Source organism: Pseudochaenichthys georgianus, chromosome 13 (genome assembly GCF_902827115.2).
Source record: "Pseudochaenichthys georgianus chromosome 13, fPseGeo1.2, whole genome shotgun sequence".
NCBI classification, from domain to species: domain Eukaryota; kingdom Metazoa; phylum Chordata; class Actinopteri; order Perciformes; family Channichthyidae; genus Pseudochaenichthys; species Pseudochaenichthys georgianus.
This window is the reverse complement of record NC_047515.1, coordinates 1,799,319-1,826,950: the sequence shown is the minus strand read 5'-3', so window position 1 is coordinate 1,826,950 and position 27,632 is coordinate 1,799,319. Positions and strand designations below refer to the sequence as shown.

The 27,632-nt window shown below is 46.7% G+C and overlaps 1 pseudogene; it reads right to left on the bottom strand.

Moving 5' to 3' along the window:
- Positions 1–589: 589 nt before the first annotated feature.
- LOC117457506 (hypoxia-inducible factor 3-alpha-like) lies at positions 590–27,484 on the bottom strand (annotated as a pseudogene).
- Between the last annotated feature and the right edge of the window lie 148 nt (positions 27,485–27,632).

The following is a 27,632-nucleotide window of genomic DNA, read 5'->3' as shown; positions in this document are numbered from 1 at the left end:
CATATATACGAGTATGTGCACAAGTATGTATTGCTCTACTTCCTCGTCCGCAGCCAGCCAGCCAGCTCCACACAAATTCGTGACCTGCAAGAAACAGCAAACAGAACTTGTACTCAGTATCTGTGTACCGACAAGTATATGTAGCCATGTAGCCTTTTTGTGACGTAGTGACACTTAGTGAACAAATGTATCTGTCATGAAGGATGACTTAAGTCTCAAAAGAGCCCTAAGGCCTACCTGCATAACTGTTAATTGAACTTAAAAGATATGCAGATGTTTGAAATTAAAACCATCAATATGAAAATCTTCAGCCAGGAAATAATCATAATCTAACCTTTTGTTTCAATCTGAGACAAAACAAGTCGCATAATAAAGTCACAAAGTCAAGACGAAGCTCTCAGATATGATGGATGACTCAAGCATCATCGAAGAACTTCTAGCAGGTCAGGAAAACCTGTTTGACAGGAGATAATGGTAGCAGAGAATATAAAGAGACATTTATGAATTACCAATTGTCATTTTATCTTCACATAAACCTTTAAACATACACATATTGCATTCCTCTCACCACATGAAATAAGCTCAGGAACCCAAAGTGGCCCAGTGAATGATGGAGGAGACAAAGCAGGTCCTCAAAAGGGGACAGAGGGAAAACAACTCCTTAGGCTCTCGTGGTCAACCTGAAAGAGACATGGACACATTATTAAGTCTCTCATCATCACAAATCAAGTATGAATTCATATAACATTATAAGACACATGACATACTCAACAAATCATAGACTTCTCAGTAGCCAAAAAGTGGTGAAGTGGAGGCAGTAAGGGAGCAAGTCCTCGAACAGGGACGGAGGGGGAACAAGTCCTCAAGCTCTCGCATGTCAAGTGGTCAACCTGAGAGGGAATTGGATACCTTATTAAGTCTGAAAAACAAATCAAATGTTTTCCTCTGTCCTGCACCTAGAGTTGAACACTTTTGGGATGTGCGTTTCTTTCAAAACTTTTTTAAAATTATGAAGTATGAATTTATAGAACATTAAAAAATACATGATAAACTTACCAAATTCTAACAGTGGTCCCAAATGAGAGAACAAGTCCACAAATAGAGCAGAGGGAGAACGACTATGTGAGAAGGATCAACACATAAGCACAATAACACTTCTGAAAAGCATCATTAAAATGACAAATAATGAATTACTACATCCATAATGTGTGATGTGTGATAATAACAATAATATTACATATTTCTCGCCTTATCAGTGGAGCAGCTTTTTAAGCAGCTCACTCTTCTCTGCAAGTCTGTCTATCACAGAGTCAGAGTCCAAGGCCATGAGGATGTCTTTCTCTGTGGCCATCAACATAAATGCCTCCAATTGATCAGATGAGAGGCTGCTTCTGAGTCTGTTTTTAATAAACTTCAAAATTAAAAATGTGCGCTCACAAGCCACCTGTGTGAGGGATAATGTAAGCAGGTATGTATAAGCAAGGCCTAGGACAGGGTATGCATCTGTTAGCATGTTGAATCGGCGAAGTATCTGGTAGCAGCACAGAGGGCATTCTTTGCAGGAGCAACAGCTTATGGGAGTTATCTCGACCTCTTCTGTGTTGTCCTCCTCACCACCTGATCCATCTTCTACTGTTCTTGCTTTGTACTCTGCCAATGGGGATGCCTTCAGCCTGTTCCACTGGAGTGCAAAGCTTTTCAACTCGGCCTGCATATTTTCCTTGGTTGCCCTGCTGTCCAATCCTTGCAAGCACTTGCTTACGTCTTGAAGGGCAGACTGGGGAAGAGCACTGGTGCAGAGCTGAGGGGAGTTTCTGGGATCCAGACATGCCAAGTCAGCATATAGATTGCCGTGTGTTAAAAAGCGCCTATGAATGGCTTCAATTGCTGTGTCCATGATCCGGTTATGCCAGGCCGCCGTGCGCGCCACATAGCAAGACAGCTCGCGCACAGGACAGAGGAGATGAGTAGCGGCTTCTTCTTCCGACCTGTGAGGAGGGGGGAATAAGCCAGCCAGGGTGATCACTCTTGACCTAAAAGAGTTGTGATGACCTTAGGCAAGAAGCCGGGTTAGGGCGTAAAACAGCTGAACTGCATCTCCTTGGATCCGGAGGCATGACGGAGCCACAGAGAGAGCAGACAAATCACTCACCCTTTTCTCTGATAGAGCCAAAAGCAGTACTACTTGTTGTATATGTAAGACTATGGACTACGACATTTAGGTTGACCGTTTATTGAACACGTTGTTGCATACGCTTCCATGACAACACCACAACAACACAACTGTATCCGGTTCACACATCCCAAAACTCCCGGTGCCATCTTAAAGGCACAGTCACAACTGATGTGACACATACATAACATTTACCCCTCCCCACAAGGAACCCAATTAACTTTTAGCTATCTACTCTAGATGAACTGGGTAGACTGCCAGTCACCAGCATAGCCATGTGGATTATTCTGCCACGCAACAGACTATGCTCTGAACATTACCCCTGAGAGTCACAAGCTCACAATATAGTCCTCCAAGTATCTTGGTCTGACCCGGACACGGGCCGGATGAGCTTCAAAACGAACCACTGGCTCAACCGGCTCAGGTGGGAACCCGGCTGGATTCTGCAACTGCTCATCAGGAAAAACAAAGTCCCCGTCCTCCCTGGGCCCTGGGTCCACGATGGGGGGCGGTGCCACCTTCCGAAGCCGGCTTGCATGCCACCGTGATCCGTCGGCCAAACGAAAGGTGGCTGACCCCAGTTGAGCGGTGACCTTCATCGGCGCCGTCCAGAAGGATAGCAGCTTGTGGTCCCGGTTAGGACGGTGAATCCTGACCCAGTCTCCCACTGTGAAGGAAGGTGCTCTCACCCTCCGTCTCTTGTCGAACCGCTGCTTCATGCGACGCTGAGCCTCTGCAACCCTGGCACTCTGGCAGGGTGTGGCTGTTGGCGTGACGGCCGCCGGGCCCGTAGCCGATCCAAAGGGAGCTGCAGCTCACGGCCCATCATCAAGAGAGCTGGGGAGCTGCCGGTAGTTGAATGCGGCGTCGCCCGGTAGTGAAGCAAGGTGCGAAGCAGCGCGGCTGAGAACGGAAGACCATCTGCCAGGTGTGCTCTGATCCCGTTCTTTAGGGTTTGGTTGAACCTTTCCACCCCCCCATTTGCTTGCGGGTGGTAGAAAGCTGTACGGATGTGTTTAATCCCCCTCTCTTCCACAAAGGTGGCGAACTCAGAGGAGACAAATTGTGGGCCGTTATCCGTAGTGATGGCGTTAGGACTGTCCCACCGAGCAAACAGAGAAGAGAGGAAGTCTGTGACCACCCGAGCCGTTACGGACCCTGTGGCGACCACCTCTGGCCATTTCGAATGGAGGTCGTAGGCCACCAGGAGGAAGCGTTGGTGGTGCGGGACGCCATGCAGCTCCCCACAGATGTCCAGCTGCATGTGCTCCCAAGGCGCGTGTGGCCACTGCAAGGGCTGCAGGGGCGGTGGGAGTGGCGGGCCAGTTTTGCCACTGACCAGGCAGGCCGTGCACTCCTTCACCATTGTCTCTATATCTCGATCTATGCCCGGCCACCACACCAAATCCCTGCAGCGCTGTTTTACCTTCACGATACCCAGGTGGCCCTCGTGCGCCATAGACAATACGCGGGCCCTGAGGTCGATGGGAACGAACGTGCGGAGGCCCCGAGCCACGCAGACACCGTTCCAGCAGGTCAGCTCGTCCTTGACCCGATGAAAAGACGCCAGCTCCTCCGGGAACTTCGCAGGCCATCCCTCCCGGATGTAAGTGCGGAGCAGGGAGAGCGTGGGGTCCTCCTCCGACGCGAGCCGAAGGTCATCCAGGGAAACCGCGGCTTGAAGCGGGGCGTGGAGCATGAGTATGAGCTCTGACTCTGTTGCGTCCGGGCCCTCGCCAGGCGCTGGGGTGGGGGTGGCGCGGGAGAGCAGGTCAGCCACCACATTCTCCCTGCTGGGAGTAAACACTGTGGTGAAGTTATACGGCAGGAGTCTCTCTGACCAGCGGTAGATCCTCAGCGGTTTGTGCCCCGACCCCGATGTAGCAAGCAGGGCTGTAAGAGCCTGATGGTCAGTACGCAACGTAAAATGCCGCCCATACACGTACATGTGCCACCGCTCGCACGCCCACTGAGTATTTCTGTTCGGCCGAGTTGAGGGACTGAGAGGCGAACGCCACCGGGCGTTCTGTGCCCCCCTGGATCTGGGACACCACCGCCCCTATTGCCGTATTGGACGCGTCACAGGTCACGAACGTGGGGCTCTTCAGGTCAAAGAATGCGAGCACCGGCGTTGAGGTGAGCTGCGTCTTGAGCTGGCGAATAGCGGCAGAGCAGGCCGGGGTCCACTCCCAGACTGCGTCCTGTTTCAGGAGTTCACGTAGTGGGGAGGTGGTCGAGGAGTACTGAGGAAGGAAGCGCAGGTAGTAGTCATCCCCAGAAACGAAGAGATCTGAGCCGGACAGGACGGCTCAGGCAGGCGCAGCACCGCCTCTACGTTGGAGTGTAACGGGCTGAGGCCGTCGGCGGTCAGGCGGAACCCCACAAACTCGATGGCTGGAACAGCGAAGGTGCACTTTTCCCCATTGAGTGTGAGGTTGTGACTGGCGAGGACGTCCAGCACCCTCGCCAGGCGTTCGTCATGAACGGCTGGTGTAGCACCATGAACCACTATGTCGTCCAGGAAGACGACCACGCCCGGGATGCCGGCGAAGATGGTGGACATGATTTTTGGAAAACAGCTGGGGGCCGAGTTGAGGCCAAAAGGCATGCGGGTGTAGCGAAACACTCCGACATGAGTCACGAAAGCTGTAAGGCTGCGGCTGTCAGGGTGCAGCGGAACCTGCAGGTAGCCTTGACGAAGGTCTAGTTTCGTGAACATGGAAGAGCCGTAGAATTGTGCGGCTAGCTCCTCCACTGTGGGCAGCGGATACCTGTCGGGTATCACGGCCTTGTTCACCGGCCTGAGGTCGATGCACGGGCGCAGGCCCCCTGACTTCTTCTTCACCACCACCAGGTTTGAAATCCACGGGGAAGCATCAATGCGTTCGATGATGCCCGCGTCCAAGAGTTTTTGCAGCTCGGCGGTGACGTCGTCGCGCAGGGCGAGAGGCAGGCGGCGTATGGGCTGAATCACAGGGTGTACCTCAGGCTTGAGGAGGGGCTGGTGGTCAAAGGCGGTGAGGCAGCCCAAACCACTGAACAGGGCAGGCCAGCGCTGATGCCACGGCGAGCCAACAGACAAGATAGCGGCCCCAGAATTGTCCACAAGGGTGAAACCCAACTCACAAAACAAATCAAAACCCATGAGGTTGGCCCCCTGGTGAGACACTTGAAAGGTGAATGCGGGAAGAGTCTTAGTCCCGTAACGCACAGCCAAGGTGATTGTGCCCGCCATTCCAATTTTAGAGTGTCCATACCCATACAAATCCTCGGCGTCGGCGGTGATTGTTCGGAGCGGAAAGAGACGCCGGACCGTGGAAACATTCAGGAGGGACTTGGAGGCCCCCGTATCCAGCAGCAGCGGGAGGCAGACCCCATCCAGCTCCACCGTGCAGCACTTTAGCCGTCGGGAGATGGCGCCCACGGAGTGGATGGTCGTCGGTGCGTGTGGCCCAGGCGTACGTGGAGGTGGGCCGTCGGCTGCAGGAACAGAGCGACAGACCCGTGCAAAATGGTTCTGTCTGCCACAGCGTTGACACCTCTGTCCCTTGGCAGGGCAGTTCGGAGCTCGATTCTGGTGCGATGATGAGCCATAATTATCACAGGGCCGGCTGGCTGCGTTCAGAAGCTGCGCAGATCGTACTTCTCCCTGGCGATTGAGGTAGGCTGCTTCCATAGCCGTGGCCTGTTGTCTGTGCAAATCAACACATGTTTGATTGTACAGCAACGGGGCGACTTCCCCGTTCTTTTCCGAGATTTAGAAAATTGCGGGGGTAAAAACCGCGCAAGACATGTCTGTTCCTGGGATGATAGGAGTGTTTCTTGTATCCCATGGAACTGCTGGGGGGAGAGGCTTCTCTGTGATGTGCCGTAATGGTCATCATGGTGATGAGCCCGTGAGGCAAAAGGGCTGCGAGGGAGTCATGAGGCGCATACACGCCCAGAGGATGAGAGGTGTGCACAGTGCTGTCCACATGAGGCGTTATAACGGCGCTCATGGGTTATTATGACCGTGTGTAGGAGGCGTATCTCGGACAGAGGAATGCCGCGAGCTCTGCAAGTTATTAACCGATAGGTTAAAACCAGCAGGCTTCTGCAGGGAGCCCTGCTGTCTACTTAATCAACAGATTAGTGGCAGCTGGCTTAATTACCGGCTCGGCTTCCTCTGAGGCTCTCGAGGAGCAGACCAGGAGCGGGGAGCCTCACTCCCCTTTGACTCGCCGCCGGGAGACCCTGTCTCTGGGATGGTGGGGGAGCGGAGACGTGGGACGGAGCCCCTGCAGTCGCCGAAGGGCGAGACTGATGCCGAGGCGGTTGCTGTGGGCGTCTTTCCGCTGTGGGCGCTCAGCAGGCTGGAGCCAGCTGTACATGCTGGCGAATGCCGTCCGCCTGTTCCGCGGCCGTCTTCATGGACTCCACCATGGCGTGGAACTGGGATCCGAACAGCCCGTCCGGGCTGATTGGAGCGTCCAGTAACACTTTTCTGGCCGTCTCCGTAACAGACGCCTGCTTCAGCCAGAGGTGGCGCTGGATCTGTGTCACCCACGCGGAAATCCTCGCCTGGGAGACAGCAACGGACGCGCACAGAATGAGCGCGGTGCTGGCCGCCTTGCTGATTTCCTCTGCCTCGGTGGTGGACCGCTCTACCAGTGTCACCACCGAGTTGGAGAGCAGCGCGATGTTATTCGCCGCGGGCCAATCGGGCCAATCGTCCTCCTCGGCCGCAGCAGCAAGAGCGTCCGCTCTCCGCTTCCTGTCGCCCGAGGGGAGACGGGCGCAGTGTGTGCATGCTACCTGCTGGTTTAGAGCTGCGTACGCGTGCTCTGACCCCCGGCAGGATTCACATACTGCTTCTAACTCTGCTGGTCATAACTCATTATGAACCCAGAGCCACATGAGGGACAATCACGGACGTAGTTGTTGCTCATGATGATTCTCAATTGCTGTGCTTCAGTAACTGTGCTGGTTTGCTGAAGAAAAGAGGGAGCAGATTGCCGGGCCTCCTTCCTATTTATACCGGAAGGAGGCCCGAGGGTGGGGCCACCTTGCGGGTGGGCGTGGACTACAAGTTTTCAGTGCTGCGCGGGGCGCAGGGGGATTACTCAATAGGGTTAGGGTTAGAGGGCAAAGCCATATACGAAATAGAACGAGAAGCATGGCTGCAAGTGGGAGTGAAACTGCCGCTGCGCCTCGGCTTGTTGATAAAAAAGACGCCAGAAGCGAAATTTGGATGTATTTTAGCTATATCTCTGACAGTGAGGACAAGCCTACGGACACCACGAGGCCTGTCTGTCAGAAATGTATTAATTTTATTTAATATGATTTCCTTGTTCTCACTAAGACCTGGATTACTCCATCCAACACATCCACCCCAGCAGCTCTCTCCACAGCATATTCCTTCTCCCATACACCCAGACCCACTGGCAGAGGAGGTGGCACTGGTCTCCTGCTCTCTCCCAAATGGAGCTTTTCCCTCTTCAAGCTACCTAACTTCACTCCTTCCACCTTTGAATTCCATGCCGTAACAGTAACCCATCCTATACAATGAACCCTTGTTGTTCTCTACCGTCCACCAGGCGCCTTGGGAGACTTCTTGGTGGAATTAGATAATCTCCTCCAGAGTTGGGTGTAACGCGTTACTGTAATAATATTACTTTGTCGGTAACGGAGTAGTGTAACGCGCTACTTTTATAATTCAGTAATCACACTACAGTTACTAACATTGCCCCGACACGCGTTACTTCGTTACTTTCTAAAATCAGTCATAATCAAACCTCAACAAACACCTGCAAAGAACACATGCTAAGGTGAAGCTAACGCACATAGCTGTTGTTTATTTATATCACACACGTAGTCTGTTCTTCTTCTCTGTTTTCCGGTTGTTGCCTGTTTTGAATGACGAATACACACTACCGCCGCCTGCTGGTAATGAGAGTTATTGCCACTTGCAATGCGCAGTTCGTACGTGCTCGGCTGAAGTCTTTGCGGTGTGCTCTAGTCTGGCTCCAGTGCAACACATGGCCAACACGCAGGAGAACACGCTGACGCAACAGCGTGAGCAGAGATAGACTGCGCAAAATATACAGATAGCAGGAGACAGAGGACAGCCACGGTCAGATAGGAAAACATTCAGGAGCTATCTGGATCAGTCTTATGCGACAATGGAAACTGAACTAAAGAGAACATTTGAAACTTTAGCAGTCTGCGTGATCTGCCTGTAGGGAGGGGCGGGCCGGCCCTGCGAGTAAAGTAACGAGTAAAGTAACAAATTACTTTATGTAGAGAGTAACGAAGTAGTGTAATATATTACTTTTTTTTAAAAGTAATATGTAATATGTAATATATTACTTTTTTTTAGTAACAACCCCATCTCTCACACATCCCTGAAACTGGCCCTCCCGCTGTACTTCTCCTCCAGACAGGGAAGATAGATGAACTAACATCTCTGTTAACCGCCTTTGCTTTCTCACTGTCTCCGTCCCCACCAACTCATAAAGCTGGCAATGTCCTTGATCTCATATTCTCAAGGAACTACACTGCTTCTAACCTCTCTGTAAACCCGCTCCACACATCCGATCACTTCTTCATTTCATTCTCTTTACCCCTTTCCAAACATAACAAACTAATCTCTTCTCATCCTGCACCTGTCCGCCGTAACCTCCGTTCCCTCTCCCCCTCTACCTTTGCCTCATCGGTTCTCTCAGCCCTCCCTTCCTCTGACTCGTTCCAACTCCTGCCTCCAAACTCTGCTGCAGAAACTCTCCTCTCTACTCGCTCATCCTCTCTGGACTCTCTCTGTCCTCTCACATCTCGGCAGGCTCGTCAGTTCCCTCCTGCTCCCTGGCTAAATGACGCACTGCGTGCTAATAGAACCGTCCTTCGGGCAGTAGAGCGGAAACGGTGGAAATCCAAACACCATGACGACCTCCTAACCTATCAGGCTCTCCTCTCCTCTTTCTCTGCTTCGATCTCTCAGGCAAAAAGCACTTTCTTTCAAGAAAAGATCCATTCTTCCTATTCCAATCCTAAAAGACTATTTTCCATCTTCTCCACCTTCTTGGACCCTCCCAAAGCCCCTTCCCCCTCCTCCCTTCTGTCAAGCGACTTTGTTAACCACTTTGAAAAAAAGGTTGATATTCGCTCTTCTTTTTCTGACTCACCTTTACTCACCGCTGGGTCACCAGACCCTCCCTTCACCCACACACTAACCTCCTTTTTCCCTCTCTCTCCAAGTGAGGTTCTTACCCTCATTACCTCTGCTCGTCCTACCACCTGTCCTCTGGTCCCTTCAAACCTCCTTCAGACTATCGCTCCTGATATTCTACCGTTTCTCACCCATTTCATCAACACTTCTCTAACTTCTGGTCACTTTCCAAACAGTCTCAAGGAGGAAAGAGTAAACCCTCTCCTAAAGAAACCCACTCTCAACCCGTCTGATGTTATAAACTACAGGCCTGTCTCTCTCCTCCCGTTCCTGTCTAAAACACTTGAACGCGCTGTCTTTAAACAACTCTCCTGTTATCTCCATCAGAACAACCTTCTGGATCCGCACCAGTCTGGTTTCAAGGCAGGTCACTCCACAGAAACTGCCCTCCTTGCTGTCACTGAGGAACTGCACACGGCTAAAGCAGCATCCCTCTCCTCTGTCATCATCCTTTTGGACCTGTCTGCTGCATTCGACACGGTGAACCATCAGATCCTCCTTCGCACTCTCCAAGAACTTGGAGTTTCAGGCTCTGCACTTTCCCTCATCAGTCCGACCCTTGTCAATTAACTACAGGGGTCCCTCAGGGCTCTGTTCTTGGTCCCCTCCTCTTCTCCTTGTACACAAACTCGCTCGGATCAGTCATTAGCCCGCATGGTTTTTCATACCACTGCTACGCTGACGATACCCAACTAATTCTGTCCTTTCCCTGCTCAGAGACCCAGGTCGTCGCACGCATCTCTGCTTGTCTAGCTGACATCTCTCAGTGGATGTCTGCTCACCACCTCAAGCTCAACCTTGACAAGACTGAACTGCTTTTCCTTCCGGGAAAAGATTGTCCCACTCTTGACCTGACTATCAACATTGGCACCTCTGTTGTTTCCCCGACTCAGACTGCAAGGAATCTGGGTGTGACCCTAGATAACAACCTGTCCTTCACTGCAAACATAGCTGCTACAACCCGTTGCTGCAGATACACGCTTTACAACATCAGGAGGATGCGTCCCCAGCTGACCCAGAAAGCGACGCAGGTTCTGGTCCAGACTCTTGTCATCTCACGCCTAGACTACTGCAACTCCCTCCTGGCTGGTCTACCTGCATCTGCCATCCGACCTCTGCAGCTAGTCCAGAATGCAGCGGCTCGTCTGGTCTTCAACCTTCCTAAATTCCCCCACACCACGCCGCTCCTCCGCTCCCTTCACTGGCTTCCGTTAATTGCTAGAATCCACTTCAAGACAATGGTACTTGCGTACCATGCTGTGAATGGATCTGGCCCTTCCTACATCCAGGACATGATTAAACCGTACACCCCAGCACGTGCACTCCGCTCTGCATCAGCCAAACAGCTCGCTGCACCCTCACTGCGAAGGGGACCCAAGTTCCCATCAGCAAAAACACGTGGGTTTGCTATCCTGGCTCCCAAATGGTGGAATGAGCTCCCCATTGACATCAGGACAGCAGAAAGCCTGCACATCTTCCGCGGGACACCTTACTGGCCAAAGAAGTCAAAGAAGGGTTCATGATAGGCCCATTCGATAGTCCTCCCTTTCCAGTGTTCCGCATCAGTCCAATAGGCATAGCTACTAGGAAATACTCCGGGAAAAAGAGGCGAATAATAGACCTGTCTTCTCCACACGGCTTCGCCATCCCGAGCATTAACAGCATCATTCCAAGCCCTGACTTTTCGATGCAATACGCAAACATCGCCCACGCCATCACCCTCATCCGCTCAGCAGGCCGTGGAGCATGGCTCTCTAAGGCAGACATCACCAGTTCATTCACGATCTTGCCTATTCACCCAGATTTCTGGCGTTTCTTCGGAGTGTACTGGATGGGAGCCTATTACTTCTCAGTACGCCTCATATTCGGCTGCAGAAGCAGTCCCAAAATCTTCGATTCCCTTTCAGAAGCTCTGTGCTGGATCTTGACAAACAACCACAGACTCTCCTACGTGCTCCATCTCCTTGACGATTTTCTCATCGTCACTCCACCATCCTCACCCCCCTGCCACGGGCTGAGCACACTCATACAAACATTTTCAGACCTTGGCATCCCTCTGTCTGAAGAGAAAACCTCAGGGCCTAAAACCTCCATCGAGTTTCTAGGCATCACTCAATGTCTTTCCAGGCTTCTCTACCCTCAGAGAAAGTACAGCGCATCACTCTCCTCCTGTCAAATTACTTACAGGCAGACAGATGCACGAAATGGCAGCTGTTAGCCCTCCTCGGCCACCTAAATTACGCCATCCACAAAATACCTCAAGCAAAACCCTTCTTGTCCAACCTGCTAAACAGAGCGGCGTCAGTTCCCTCTATCCATGATCGACTAGTTCTCGACGACGCATGCAAAATGGAAATGCACCTTTGCAGGACTTCCTGTCCTTGTGGAACGGCATCTCTTTCTTTTATGATGATTTCATTACCAAACCCGAGGATATCCAACTCTTCACTGACGCAGCCCCCTCCATAGGCTTCGGCGGCTACTACGCAGGGAGATGGTTCTCATCCACCTGGCCCCCGGAGTTCACAGCTCTCAATTCACAGACGCTTTCTCCTTCATCCGCACTTCACAAACTATATCCCATCATCATAGCCGCCATTCTCTGGGGGCACGAATGGTCTAGGAAAGCCATACTCATCCACACCGATAACAGCGCAGTCGTAGAGATCCTTAACAACGGCCGATCTCGCTCCCTAGCCATCATGCAGTTCCTCCGCAGACTCACCTTAATCTCTGCCCAACACCATTTCATCCTCAAAGCAGCACACATCCCAGGTCATGAGAACGGCATCACTGACTCACCGTCTCGTTCCCAATTTCAGAAATTCAGAAACTTGGCCCCAGAGGCGGATCTCCATCCCATAGGGTTAGGGTTAGGGTTAGGGCGCATACCAGCTACCATTCCCCACTCTGGACGTTATATCCGTCTGCAATTTCATTACTCACGCTCATTCCATCCGTAAGTGCCGGACATCCACTATTCAGACATACTTGGCCGGAATTAACTTCTTCATTAAAATAGCCAGCGGCCAACCATGTCCTTCCACGTCCCATAGCCACGTCACAATGCTCATCAAAGGATTACGAACGCAATCCGAACGCCACTCACTTCCGACTTTCTCAGCCTCTGCATCCGTTCCCTACGCTCAGGAGACATATGTGACCCGCTCTATCGAAATCAGTCGGAAGTCGCACCGGCTCATTTCAAAATAAACGTGGATTTGCGTAAAAAACTATTTTTTCGGGGTTTGGGTGTTTTGTTTGATTTTAAACAAACAAAGTCTTGGCTTTCAGAATATGAAACTTTTATTTCCAAACTCACACGATAATTACATTCTTTAAGCTTGTAAAGGGAAGATGACAGGCCCCTCTCATTCGCAATCTGCTCTTCCGCAGCGCTACCCCCCTCCCGCTGACATTATGAATGTAAGCGTAGAGAGTAATCATAAATAACACGGCAGGGTCCGTTACAGTTTGTTTTCATCTAATTTCAATTAAACAAAGTCTTGGCTTTCAGAATATTCAACTTTTTTCGGCAAATTCAGATGATAAATACAACTTTGAAGCTTGTAATGGCATAATTACAAGCGGAGAACGGAGTAATTTAACGTCACAGCAGGCATAACAACAGCCGGTGTTTCTCGTGAGTGTTTTCCCAGGGAAACAAACGCAATACACACAAATGCAAAATTACACAAACACACACACACACACACACGTATACACACACACACACTCGCGAGCTTCCCCCAGACCAGTAATCCAAACGAAAATATCTTCCCTCCGTAGTATTTTGATCATTTGCTCCGCTAATAATCAATCAGATCGATGGATTCCAGAGAAGAGGAAACTTTGAAGGCCTTTTTCTCAAAATGATGACTCGGTGACAGTCATTATATAATGTGACATATTTCCTTAACATTTGGAGTACAAAAACAATCCTGATATCATTAGAAAGCTCGGAATCTCCTCTTTCAGACAGTGTATACAACTTAAAATGTGTCTTCGGGTCAATGCGACTGATTTCGATAGAGCAGGTCACCAATGGTCGACCTTACCCTAGAATGCATGTTCCTGCTAGCATTCTTCGGCTTCCTGCGATGCTCCGAATTCGCACCCACTTCATCCGCTTACAACCCTCACCACCACCCCAGCCTATCCGACATATCCCTGCACACAAACGACTCCCTCATATTCACACTCAGAAGGAGTAAAACAGATCAGCTGGGAATTTCTTTCCACATCTTCCGCCTGAACTCGTATCTCAGCCCATACGAGCCACTAACCAAATACCTCAGCGCAAGGTACGCTGCACACGCAACGCCTCAACACCCACTCTTTCTCACCGAAACAGGGAAAATGGCCACACGTCTCTGATTCCAGAAACACTTCCACAACGTCTTGCTTATTTCGAGGATACGCTCAGAACACTATTCGAGCCATTCCTTCCGCATTGGCGCAGTGTCCACAGCAGCGAGACTGGGCATCTCCGACCAAATCATCCAGGTCCTGGGCCGCTGGTCATCCCAAGCTTACCACACTTACATCCGTAACAATCTCAACGATCTCAGACGGGCACACGCTCAACTCAGTTCCATTTCATCCGACTCTTTTGGGGGCCCGTAATCAGCCCACGCAGATCATGCCGGAGACGGAACCCCCACTCTGAGTCTCCCACTGCACGGACCACAGCTCGTCCTCCCAGACCATCCCTTCACCCCCCTCACATCATTCACATGTTACTTCAATAAACTTACAAACATCACACTGTTGTGGCGTGGTTCCTGCTAGTGAACCTCCAGACAGTCCTGAATATGGAATTAAAAACACTTTGTGTGAATAATTGTAATGTCAATGTCAAACGTCTTTAAAATAAATTCATACATTTTGGGAAACCGATTCTTTAAATTATAAGCCCTGTTTTAGAAAAACTGATTTTTTGTTTAAACATTTTAGAATGAGTTATGAGAGAAGTCTAATGTTACAGGGAAGTTGAGGGCTTTAAAGTGAATGGAAGGTGTTTCTGTCTTCTATAAAGTGGAACTATTGAAGGCAAGGTAATGATGCTCCATCCTGACTGTCCTCCTCTCTGATCTGCACAGACTGTGACTCTGAACATGTCTTCCATCCTCTCAACTTCACATTCAGTAGTTCCAGATACATGTTGAATCAGTCCTCGAGGTTCCTTTCATTCTCTAAAAGCACTTTGTTACTTTGTCAGTAGCCTCTGAATTTCTATCCACCAGGGCGTGCAATGATTTTGACTCCTTTTTCACTGACAAAATTCAGAAAATCAGACAAGCAGTCAGTGCCTCTGCATCAGGAACAGCAAATGTGTTGTCTTTGTGTCCACTTAACATCAATTCAGACATCATGACACAATTCCATCAGATTAATGATAAAAACCTAGAGGACATTATACAACTTCTGAAATCCTCCTCCTGCTGCCTTGATATTATTCCAACAGGATTTTTCAAAGATGTTTTGCCTTGCATGGCCTGGCCTCAGATCTACTTCATATAGTAAACAAATCTCTTCACTCAGGTATTTTTCCACAGGCCCTGAAAACTGCAGTCATTAAACCGCTCTTAAAAAAGAATAATCTAGATGCTTCAGTAATGAACAATTACAGGCCCATATCAAACCTGCCATGTCTAGGTAAAATCATTGAAAAACTTGTTTTTCAACAGTTGAGTAATTTCTTGCATTTAAATAACTGTTTCGATGTGTTCCAGTCAGGCTTTCGTCCAAACCACAGCACTGAGACTGCTCTTGTAAAGGTCTTTAATGACATCCACTTAAACACAGACAGTGGCAGAACTTCAGTCTTAGTATTATTAGATCTCAGTGCTGCGTTTGACACTGTTGACCACAGCATATTACTGGACCGACTGGAAAACTGGGTGGGACTTTCGGAAACAGTTCTAAATTGGTTTGAATCCTACCTAAAGGAAAGAAACAACTTTCTTTCTATAGCTAAATACACATCTGAGTTGACAAATATGACATGTGGGGTTCCTCAAGGCTCCATCTTGGGGCCTCTTCTCTTTAACATCTACATGCTACCACCGGCTCAGATAATGAAAACAACAAAATAAGTTACCATAGCTATGCAGATGACACACACATTTACGTACATATTTCACCAGGAGACTATGCTCCAATTCAAACACTGAGTAAGTGCATTGAACAAATCAATGACTGGATGTGTCAGAACTTTCTCCAATTAAACAAAGATAAAACTGAGGTAATGGTTTTTGGAGCCAAGTCAGAACGTATAAAAGTTAGCGCTGAGCTTCAGTCTGCAATGTTCAAAACAACAGATAAAGCCAGAAATTACATTACATTACATTGCATTTAGCTGACGCTTTTATCCAAAGTGACTTACAATAAGTACATTCGACCAGGAAGACACAACCTTGAAGAAAATAGAATCATATAAGTACATCAGGTTTCATAGAGCCAAGTGTTTCAAGTGCTACTCAACTGGCTATAGATAAGCTAGTCCTTTATTAGTATATAAATGCTCTGTTAGCAGTTCTTTGTTAGTAATTCTATCGCTCGAAGTGGAGTCAAAAGAGATGAGTTTTCAGTTTGCGCCGGAAGGTGTGTAAGCTATCTGCCGTCCTGATGTCAATGGGGAGCTCATTCCACCATTTTGGAGCCAGGATAGCAAACCCACGTATTTTTGCTGATGGGAACTTGGGTCCCCCTCGCAACGAGGGTGCAGCGAGTCGTTTGGTTGATGCAGAGCGTAGAGCACGCGCTGGGGTGTACAGTTTAACCATGTCCTGGATGTAGGAAGGGCCAGATCCATTCGCAACATGGTACACAAGTACCAGTGTCTTGAAGTGAATTCTAGCAGTTACCGGAAGCCAATGAAGGGAGCGGAGGAACGGCGTGGTGTGGGAAAATTTAGGAAGGTTGAAGAAATCTAGGTGTAGTCATGGACTCTGACCTGAGTTTCAACAGTCACATTAAAACAGTTACTAAATCAGCCTACTATCACCTAAAGAATATATCTAGGATTAAAAGACTAATGTCACAGCAGGATTTGGAAAAACTTGTCCATGCTTTTATCTTCAGGAGACTTGACTACTGCAATGGTGTCTTCACAGGTCTCACTAAAAAATCTATTAGAAAGCTGCAGCTGATTCAGAACGCCGCTGCTCGAGTCCTCACTAACACTAAGAAAGTGGATCACATCACTCCTGTTCTGAAGTCTTTACACTGGCTTCCTGTGTGTCAAAGAATAGATTTCAAAATACTGCTGCTGGTTTATAAAGCACTGAATGGTTTAGGCCCAAAATACATTTCTGACCTCCTGCTAAATTATGAACCATCCAGATTTCTCAGGTCTTCAGGGACTGGTCAGCTTTCTGTCCCCAGAGTCAGAACTAAACATGGAGAAGCAGCGTTCAGTTATTATGCTCCAAATATCTGGAACAAACTCCCAGAAACCTGCAGGTCCGCTGCAACTCTGACTACTTTTAAATCCAGGCTGAAGACTTTTCTTTTTGTCGCTGCTTTTAATTGAACTATTCATATCTTAGACTGCACTGTAACTTTTAACCATGTACTTTTTATTTTAATTTTTAATTGAACTATTCATATCTTAGACTGCACTGTAACTTTTATCCATGTATTTTTCTTTTAATGTTTATTTTATTAGCTTTTCTTTTTAATGACTGATTTTAAATGCCATTTTCTTAATGTCTTTCATTTTTTGTAAAGCACTTTGCCTTGTGTTGAAAAGTGCTATATAAATAAACTTGCCTTGCCTTGCCTTGCCTTGCCTTGCCTTGCCTTGCCTTGCCTTGCCTTGCCTTGCCTTGCCTTGCCAACGTCTTTGAGAAAAGCTGCTGTATAAACATTTCCTCTGCCTCACCAGCAGTCTGTGGCTGAGCAGCAGTTCCTCTTCTATGGAGGAAGGATCTGCTTTCTGTCTCTTGTCCTGAATCATCAGCAACTCCTCGTCTGGGTTATGAGTCCTGAAAGATAGACGGGGACATGGTAAAGCATGTGGAATATTTGTTGTCTTTTTCTAAAACTCTATGCACAAGCAGCCAATGTGAGCACTCTGAGGATGACCCATCCCATGTTGTTGTTACAAAGGGACTGCCATACAGAGGGTAAACCACTTCACTGCCTCTGAGGGAACACAGGGATTTGAGCCTTTGCAGACCATTGACATGCACAGAAACGTATAGAACACACTATAGGAATTTATGTTTCTCATTCTATAACCCTGCAGGTTTTTTGTTTTTTTATCAACTTGTTTCTCTTTTTTGTGTTTGTGTTTCTGCTGCTTTGTTTCATTGTGCAACAAATCTAATTAAAAAGATGGTCAGAAAAGCTTGTCATACAGCATTAGAATGGAATGTACAAGACAAGGCGAATCACTTAGTGTACTGTTTATCTAGTTGACGCTTTGTTCCTACCGTTTCCTGCTGGCTGGGTCTGCCGGCCTCCCAGCGGACGCTTTAGAGGAGGAGGAGGGCTTGTCGTCCACACTGCTGAGGACGCTCTGCTGGAAGTCATCGTCCATGGAGGTATACGGAGCCAACATATCCAGATCCATCACCTCCTGCTCAGAGACAGAAACATGAAGCTGTGCACAGACTCAAACAGAGAGTAAACCTTCACTGTCTCATTTTGTCTGCAAAAAACAAACATAGTACATTTATTTTTACAAAAAATTGTGATTTTTCAACAAAAGAAATTACAGCTATCAGATCTCAACCATCAGGTGCATTGAATCAATCTCATAGGTGCAGGTTGGAATAGCATATCCGATGTATAACATCTCAACTAAACATTCTATAATCAGATTTGTATCTGAAATTAGTAGAAAACAAAGATTTTTTACTTTTTCAAATTCAAATTCTGAAAAATAAAAGTTTAAAACATAACTAGAAATGAAAAAGCTTAGAAAACAGACTTCTAAAAGAAGGTGATTTTTATTTTTGCTCGTACCTCCAGTGTCTCTCCCTCTCCTGGACCAACAGAGAGCGTCTCCCCCCCTCCTCCTCCTCTGAGGGACAGAGGACAGAGGGACATCAGACAGACACTAACACTTTCATAGTTTAAAAAAAACACTTGGTATGATATATACCAGCTGATCCTCAGGGGAGGACGAGGAAGGTGGAGTGAGGGTGCTGAAGATGGGTGAGAGCAGCTGACGCAGCTGGGGGGTGCACAGGTCTTGAGGGTGCTCCGGCACAGAGGACTGACCGCGGGGACTGCAGAATGACAGCTCCAAGAAATCTGAGCCATAACACAAAGGTTCAGGAGAGAAGAGTTCCCTGGGAGCTGCAGAGTGTCTGAGCTGCCGCTCCATGTCTGTTCAAAGAAAACACTGAATAGCACTGAGTTATGATCAAACAGCTCATTTGTATTGACATTTGCTCCAAGTAAAGCAGAGCATTATGGGAGTTCCTGTGCATCATGATTAAATGGTGATGAATGCATTTAATTAACTGCACATTTCTAAAAGGGCCTCGCTGTTTAAATTGTATGGGATCATTTAAAGTATATTTTTTAGCACCGTCTGCTGGTTTGACACTTAAAATAAGTGATAAAGTGTGGACAAACATTTGAGCTAAAATAAACTTAAACATTTTACTGATATCTTTTTGATAATACAAAAGTCGCAAGATGAGCCTTATGTAAAATGAAACATATTTAATATTACTTGAAAATAATCGATCAAACCTTTTTAATTTAACAGCAGAAGAAGGTACAACATGATAGTGATACTATCGCTGGTTCCCATTTTTGGCCTGGCAGTTAAATATATATAATAAATAATAATATTTGTTTACAGAAGCGTTTCTCACTGGTGCTTAGTAAATATAAATGTGTTAGCCCCACCTCCTGTCAGCGGGGTGATGGGGTCCTCCCATGGATGTATCCTCCGCCTCTGAAGCCTCCTTCAGAAGCTCCTCCTTCACTTGAAGGAAGAGCTCTGCCACGGGGCTGGGAATCGAACCGGCGTCCTCAAACTGACCGGTGCTGGTGAGACACTCACTGCCGGAGTCAGACTGGCTGAGGTCAGAAATCCCAGAATCCTCTGCTGGTTGGGGCTCAGCTTCAGGCAGCCGGCCGCAGCGGCCATGGGGTCTGTTCCACGGAAAAATCCACGTCCGGCTGCTCCACTCCGCTGCAGAGAGGAAGAGGAACATACAGAGTGAATACAAAGGGAAAAGAGATACTGGTTTCTGAACACTTAGGTCACAGTTATGTAACTTTACACTACATCTTTTCCCACATCTTCTATGCAAAAACCTAAAATACTGGCTTTTCCAAAATAAATTGTAGATCAGCAAGCACATATAGAACTCGTCTCAGGGAACAGGAGTGAGTCAGCAGGAATGGAAGACAGACTCAATTAGTGTACACAAAATAAATGTAATGCAATAAAGAGAATAGTAGTACACTGTGGTGACCACCTATTTAACCACTGGGACATAATTCAAACTTGGAACTACAGTTGCGGTTATTGTTCCCACACGGACATGTTAGTGTGTGCCCTCTTGGCTCTCTCTCTTGTCGACCCGGGCTGCAACCCGACAACATGTCCTTTGCCGCTTGTGAATAAATTACTATTCTTGCACCTTCCTTGCACCGCCTCTGACTCCATATCTCTCGGCACTACAACACAAAGGAAAGGCCTAACTAATGAACCCCCCCCCCCCCCCCGAGACACACAAAACAGTGGTCATTATAGAATCCAGAGTAAAGCAACTTTAAATGAGGAGCTGATGGCTCTGATCTGACCTGAGGATGAAGTTGAGGCAGACCACGGCCTCGGGCAGCGACGTCCTGCTGCTGTAGAGGACGGTGGCCTGTGTCTCCGTCCACACGAGGCCCCCTCCAGAAGCGGTAATGTCTGGTGCTCACCTGGCTTTTGGACAGCACTACAGCAGAGAGGGACGTACAGAAGAAGAGAGACAGGGACAAAACGATGGACACAGAGCAGATTGTAGCATTAGCATTATTAGCACGGAGATAATGCTGCTTCTGTGTGTGCTGGCTCATTCTCAGTCTGCATAATTGTACAAAAGCAGCTAAGGGGAACTGTATTGATAAATGTTGTTTTTCAAAAGTAGGTCTATAGGCTATTTGTATACCTATACAACTAAAGTTGAAAAATAACTGTCTTTACACTATGTCTATCTTCCTGTTACAGCACACACACACAAACACACGTTGATACTCACGTGTCTGCAGGCTCTTGTTGACGTGATGAGAGTCAAGTGCATGATAAAACTCGTAGGCTGAGCAGCCAATCAGATCTTCAGGTTTGTATCCCTAATGCCACCAACTCTGTCACCCTGGACAGGGCCGGCCCTCGGCATAGGCAGTATAGGCGAATGCTAAGGGCGCATCAACCCATAGGGGGCGCCGAAAAAAGAAAGAAAAAAAAAGTGAGAAATTAAAAAAATATATATTTTTAAATTTCATAGTAACACAATTTCCCGATTTTGGATCAACAAAGTACTTATTATCTTATACTAACAGAACTACGTATATATTGCGTACAGCGCCCATAAACTATGGCACCCCCCCCCTCAAATCAAGTTGAACTGCCCCAGCCCCAGTAAAAACCAGAGGTTTATGTGAAATTGTTCTTTTTTTGAAATAATGGTTTTAGTGTGCAATTATAGGTTTTAATTTTGTATTTGTGTTAATTTAAAATAAATCAAACTCCAAAAAAACGTACACAGCTTCTGTGTGCTTTTATTAACATTGGAATTTACATTGGAATTTACATTGTAAGCGGCCGCGGGGGGAGAGCTTTAGAGAGCTCGCTCCTGAAAGACTGAGCGGCTCGGATAACCTCAGCTCAGTGAGATAAAGGCACACCTTTATATGATCATTATAGTTATAAAAACATAAGAGAACAGGTGAAAAACAGGTATAAAATACTGACAGTACAAAAAAGTTGTTATTAATAAACAAGAATACAGTTTGAAAGGGGAGTGATTTGTAAAATATCCATAAAGAAAAATAAAATCTGCTTCCAGTTCTGTTTCATCTGGTGTTGAGAGATGTATCCATAGATCTCCTAATGTTGCTCTCAAAGTGCACCAGATTGATGCTTTTAACTTCAATATAAAAAGTCTTCCCGGGGGTGCATGCCCCCGGACCCCCTAGAGGAGGTGAGGTCCCCCCCCCACTTAAATCATGTTCACATGGATAGGAAACTAAATACAGTTGCACACATCTTGTGTCAATATCTGTCTGTGTTGGTGGTCACGCCACACCGTGCCCGTGCAAATCATAGTGAGTGTCTGCATTTGGGGGGGGGAGGGGCGCCAGCTAAAATCTTGCCTAGGGCGGCAAATTGGTCAGGACCGGCCCTGACCCTGGAAACAGGAAGATTGAAGAACAACTACAGAAGAATAACAATTATGAAAGGTTGAAAGGTGTTTTTTCCTCCCAAAAGGAGAACCTCTCTTCTCTCTTGCCCCCACCACAGAGAGGTCAAAGGTCAGGTACAGTCAGTCCTACCTGCCGGTTGTGGCGGGTGAGGAAGGTGCAGGTGTCCAGAGGGAACTGCACACAGCAGGGTCATCACTCTGCCTGCAGGGGACGACTGAGCCCCCGCCCAGCTGACGGAGGTGACCCGTACAGTGGATAACCTGCAGGAGGAGGGGAGATTAAACATGGAGGAGCTGGGCAGAGGATTTTTACTTTAATGCAAATTCCAACAAAACGCTTAATTGATCCGTCATTTAGTGAAAACTAAACATGTGTTTCTAAAGCCAAACAAATCCAGAGTAGAAATGTTAAATGTCAATTAACACGTCGTTTATCTAAAAAATATACTCAGGAATTCTTTTATAAGTCTTTTACAGTCTATGAACTTCTTTATCATATGCTGTGCAAAGGATTGTGGGTAAGACAAACAGAAAACATAGGCACAATGCAACGGGACGCAGTCGGACATCCTGGTACATAAATGCATTTTTAATTGTATTAAAAGTATGGTAGTATTGATATTGTCAGAATGAGTTCAAGGGCCAAAAAAGGCCCCCCGAGATTCCAAATATATAAATAATTATATAGGCTATATATATTAAGCAATTAATGTTTTTATCCAAAACCAACATTAAGCCATTTTAAATGAAAACAGCCACATTACGCACACATTACTATCTTTTAAAAGTGCCCCCTAATTTGTAAATGTTGCCCAGAATAATTTATAATGTTCCCATTCAGTGGCCCTTAACAACTTCCAGTGTTTCAGAATTAAAAAAGCAGTTTTCTTTTTCATCACTTGTGTGTGAAAACAAAGCTCCAGTCTACAGCTCGGAGTTTCTGATGCTCGATGAACTTTTGAAAGAAATATAACATCATCAGGCATAAATGAACGTGAACTGGACAGGTGTGTCTCTATAGCTGAGGCAGCTGTTGCCGTTGGTAACAGCGAACGTTCCAGGCAGCAGACTTGATGTTGCCGGTGCGCCCCCTGCTGGTCAGCGTGCTCTTCACTCTCAGGAAGAAGTTCCTCTCACTCGGCTGTTCTGCCAGCGGTTTCTTACGTAAACCTGAAAGCACAACTCATTTTAGAATCAAAATCACAAGAACTATTTGGAGGCCTTATAGACAGAACAACCCCCCACTTCTATGTTTTAATGATTTTGTAATGCAGAAAAAGATAAAGAGAAGTATGTATGCTTAACACTAGATGTTACCTGGATGTGTAGTGAGCAGGACAGCAAACAACAACTGTCACCAGGGGCGCCGTAAGGGGGTGAAAAGTTAGGACGATTCTAAGGGCCCATGACTGACAGGGGCCCCAAAATGTTCATAACATTAAGAAAAAAATGTAAGTAACCTTTCATCAATCCTCAATACTTAACATTAATAGAACGTTATATTGATAAATTACTCACTAAACTTACGATTCATTTAACTTATTTTCTTCCAAAAATTAATTACCCAAAGCCTCTGTACACCCCCTTCTATTTACATGTAATGGTTTGGTCCTGCCTCCAAACGCGGTGCGGCACCGGCACTTGCAGAGAGTGAAAGCATGTGAGGAGGGATGCTAGTACTTAGCCTACATACGTGTGTTGTACCATGTTTCAACGACCATGTTTCAGGCTCTAAGAAAAGAAGAGAAAGACAAGAGAGAGGGACTAAAGGGCGACAGTATGTCACCCAGTTTTCACAAGAAAAGGTGGGTGTGGTCCATGAGTGGTGGAAATGATTCTGTTAGCTAATGTTTTTTTGTTTACTAAGCTGACATTAAGTACTGTTAATATCTTTATAGAAAATGCAGAGGTCTTTCATTTCACTGCTCTTTTAGCTGACATTTAAAGGTATGGTAGGTAATTCACTTCAGAAACACGTTGTTATATTCCATGGAATGCTCTTAACGTCCCGATAGCAATGAATATATGAAGTGCTTTGACAATAAATACATACAAACATGTCATCTGTGGAAGCTGTGGCGCTGTAAAAAGCACGACCAATCATCTGAGCTGGCCCGGCTAAAATAACTGGATGGCCTACCTGCCTGTCAGCCTTCCATCTGTGCACAAGCTTATCTCGTGCCCTCATTGGTCATGTGCGCGTTCGTGTGTGCTGGAGGAGGGGCTCTGTGAGGAACTCTGAAGGAAGGGTCAGATTTTTTTCGGTTGTGTATTTTCAAATTCTAGCGCACTCCAGCTGGTTTCTCCATTCTTACCTACCTACCTACCTTTAATAAATGCAGGCACATTTTTAGCGCCTATTCATACTAAATCAGTTGTCCCTCCCCCTGGTGCCAGGGCCCACAGATCCATCTTTAGGCTCAGCAGCCCTGTCCCCCCATAAGGCTGAACCTGAACCAGCTTTTCCCCAAACTGAAGGAGGTGAGCAGCATTGTGTTGAATGACATGCCACTTAACATATCTGAAGGGAGACTGGAATACAATATATATATATATATATATATATATAAAACAAAAAGCTAACATCTAATTTAAATTATACATTTCAAACACAGTATTTTCCCACATAGCCAATGATCTATATAAAACAAAAAACTGATTTTAGTCTATTTAGGATGATGGACAGTTTGAAGCATTGAGTGATCAGTCTGTAAACAAAATGTTAATCACAGACATTTTGGCTATGATATTAATACTAATGTTATTATATTAAAGCAGGGGTGGGGAACCTCCGGCCCCCGGGCTGTATACGGACCGCTAGACCATTTGGTACGGCCCTCGAGGTAATCTATAAACAAAGTGGCCTGTGCCTGGTGGTGGGGCCCAATGTGATATATTTTCATGGGGCCCAAAATCCCTGGCGGCGCCCCTGACTGTCACTGACAAAATAAGTCAGAAAGACCCCCAAACCGAGCCAGGAATAGATTTACTGGACGGCTCCTCTTTGCTCCAGTTACTCATGACATGTCACACCAGCTCCAATTAAGGAAACGATATGTTTTTTTTTGTAAAACAAGGGCTTCAACTTCTTAACTTGAATACAGTTGAGTTAACTGAAAGCAGCCGATCGAGGGCTTTAAAGAGTCTTTCTTTGTTGCTAAAGTGATGATTCCTCACATTGACTGTTGCTGCTGTAAATGAGCGAGAAAGGTGGATGCTGACTCATCCGTAGAGTGACACAGAGCAGCTGAAGGGAATGTGATTTCATTCTCTCTTGGTTGTTGTAGTTGTTGCTGCAGGTGCTGGTGTACATGTGTGAGGCCGATGTGTCTGCTGACGCTCTCCGTCAGGTAGACCAGCTCTCCCTCCTCCGTCATCACCATGATGAAGCATCCATCTGATCTTCCTCCTCCTCAGACTCCTCTCTACCTGCTGTATCTTTAGGACAGAACAGCCATGGTTCATATTTCCACTGCTGGTTGGATTGCCATGGACAACAATGTTCTAACACCTTCCTTGCTGTTTATTTGTTCTGTAACTAAAGCATTAAAAACAATGTTAAGCTAACATTTATTCGTGCTCCTCCAGTGAATCCTATTTCAGGTATGAACCACAACTCCAAATCCTAATGCATTTTCCATGTTTGATGCCAGATTAATACAAATGAATAAAACCCCTAATATTGAACATGCAAAGTGTCAGAGAGCTTCTTCTTAAATTAAGAAATGTTGTTTTCTCGCATGCCTCTACGGTGCACACAACAAAAACCAACCTAATGTTGGAACAATGTGTTTTGGCCTGCTAGTGGTTCTAGGTGAAAGGTTAAAGGCAAGCCAAGCAGCAGCCTACACCCAGACCACAGTCTGCACAGAGCGTGACAGCTCCAGTTAGCTTACGGATTGACTTGCTCTTCCTGCCCATTAAAAACAATGTATCTCCAAAAGTTGAACTACAACTTTGACATTTTCAGATTCATGGTTTTACTGAGAACCGGGTAATAAATAATGATATTGAATGCTATGGCGCAATGTATCACACAACACAGTGTTTCAGGTTTAACGTTTTAATAACAGGTCTCCATATACAAGCTGGATACAGTGAAGCCATTCTGCTGCATAACTTCCACCAGCACAGCCGTAAAGTGTGTGTGTGTGTGTGTGTGTGTGTGTGTGTGTGTGTGTGTGTGTGTGTGTGTGTGTGTGTGTGTGTGTGTGTGTGTGTGTGTGTGTGTGTGTGTGTGTGTGTGTGTGTGTGTGTGTGCGTGTGTGTGTGTGTGATATCTGTATGGTGATAATAGAGAATGTATATTTTACACATGCACACACACACACACACACACACACAGAGAAATAAATTACAAAAACTCAAATAAGGTGTCTTGCCTGGATGTCACACACAATGTAACACGGGGCTTTTCTGTTGCTTTGCACTGATGATGGTTTTACCTGCTGTGATCACAGCTTCTGTTCAGCTCATTAGTCTGAGAGTATTTGAACTGCACACAGTCCTCTTTAGACATCCCAATGTTTCAGCTTAATACCACCGTCCATGTACTGCTCTGTCGACTCTGTTACCTTCAGTGTCTGGGGCTCAGACAATAAGGATCATGATACATCAGGGTTTCAGAGTATACTTCTACTTTAGCTCAGGTACGAGATCAGAGTACTTCTACTTTGACAATAACACAATTGAGTTATTTTAAAGAAATAGATAAGCAGGAAGCAACGTGGACCCTTTTGATGTTTGAATTGTTCTCTGCTCCCATCTGTATGGTCATTGAAGAGAACGTCCATCATGTGAGAGCAGCTTTAGAATGGTCCCAATAAGGAATGGTATCACCCATTCATTTTGGAGTCAACATTAAACATGTTGCTGTCTCGTATCACCTGCGGATGTGACTGGCATTACATCAGGGATCATTCATACCGAGATCTCCCAGTGAACTTTGATCAGAATGTCTTTTAAAAGTGTGAGCAGGGCCTAAACATCAACCAGCTGTTCTCACACATGGCTGATTGATTTCATTAAGCTGCACATACTTTAACATTTGAGAAAAGGTTCATGTTTGGGGGGGAATTATTCCCTTAAGGGATTTAACTTCCATCGTGATGAAGCATTTATTTGCCGTTAAAACTGAGATTGACCCGAAGCACATGAGCTCATTGGAGACACACTCAGCAGCAGACATGCTGTTGCTATGACAACAAAGATGAGTATGTATGGGCTGTAATAATACCCTGACACTGGCTCCAACACAGCATGAGGAAACCTGGTGGTTGGTCTGCTGCTACAAGGGCATGACCGTGGCTCCTGCAGGGCTGGAGGTCACTGCTGCTATGTATAGTATGTATTGTTAGGGAGGGAACTCTCCATAAAACACAGCAGGCTGATACAAATGCTGCGGCTTGTTGCACTGTGTGCTTTGAATCGGCATTGAGAGATCATACATGTACTAATTGTTTGTGGACCCCAAATGCAGACATATTGTGGTGTCTCATCAACTGTGTTAGTTGTGTTTGTTCGATGTCTGTCATTCCAAGTCTAGTCAGGTTTCTACGAGTCAGGTCTTCATGTTACTTCACGTCTTGTCTGTCATCTCTAGTCAAGTCCCCGTGTTTCATGTCATGTCTCGTTATCCCATTTCCTGTTTTATTTTGTACTTACCGCTTGTCTTCCTTTTCAGGCCCTGTTACTTCCTCCCTTTGTTTGTTTTCCCGCCATGTCGGCGTCTGCCCCGCCCCTGATTGTTTCCACCTGTTCCCACTTCCCTCATGTTTAAACAGTCCTCTCTCCCTTTGTCTTGTGCCAGTTCGTCTTGTTTCAGTGTGCTTCACATGTCCGTGAAATAGAAATGATCTCATGCAGGAGG